Raw genomic sequence first — 774 nt, 5'->3', positions numbered from 1 at the left:
AAAAAAAAAAAAAAATTAGCAAAGGCAAACTATGAGGAATGGTATGGGTAGAGGCCTGGGAAACACCTTCCTCAATAGCAGTGTGTAGTGAGCTGGATGTGTCCATGGCACCACATATGATGGAGGTTATAGACCCATGAAAGTTGGTTAATACCCAAAATGGATGGTAATGATTTCGTGGAAAAATGCATTTCATACAATATGATGTGAAATGAAAGTGATATAAGATTACATGCATGCTTTGATTACAACTGTAAAAACTGTAAAATAACAACTAGAGATATATGTTTTTATCCTTTTTTTTTTCTTTGAGACAGTCTCACTCCATTGCCCAGGCTAGAGTGCTTGGGCTTCAGCCTTGCTCACAGCAACCTCAGTCTCCTGGGTTCATGTGCTCCTCCTGCTTCAGCCTCCCAAGTAGCTGGGACTACAGGCACCCACCACAACACTCAGCTAATTTGTTCTAATTTTAGTAGAGACAGGGTCTTATTCTTGCTCAGGCTGGTCTTGAACTCCTGAGTTCAAGGAGTCCTCCCACCAGGAACTCCCAGAAGGCTAGGATTATAGGTGTGAATCACCATACCCGGCCTAGGTTGTGTTAAGATTATGAGACCATCAACAATTTTCTTTTTTTATTGGTTTTCTATAATCTCACTAATGCTGCTATTATTGTACTTCTATAGTTGAAAATAAACTTACATTAAATATTAAACAATGTGACTCGGCACCTGTAGCTCAAGTGGCTAAGGCGCCAGCCATATACACCTAAGATGG

General features: G+C 40.3%; 1 protein-coding gene across 1 annotated transcript in view; it reads left to right on the top strand.

Annotated features, from left to right (window-relative positions):
• Positions 1–774, top strand: part of ARHGEF33 (Rho guanine nucleotide exchange factor 33) — a 58728-nt gene that overhangs the window by 13008 nt on the left and 44946 nt on the right. The gene's annotated exons all lie outside the window — the stretch shown is intronic.

Source organism: Otolemur garnettii, unplaced genomic scaffold (assembly GCF_000181295.1).
Source record: "Otolemur garnettii isolate 467f Iridium unplaced genomic scaffold, OtoGar3 scaffold00095, whole genome shotgun sequence".
Taxonomy (NCBI): domain Eukaryota; kingdom Metazoa; phylum Chordata; class Mammalia; order Primates; family Galagidae; genus Otolemur; species Otolemur garnettii.
The sequence above is the reverse complement of the archived record's forward strand: the minus strand, read 5'-3'. Positions and strand labels throughout refer to the sequence as shown.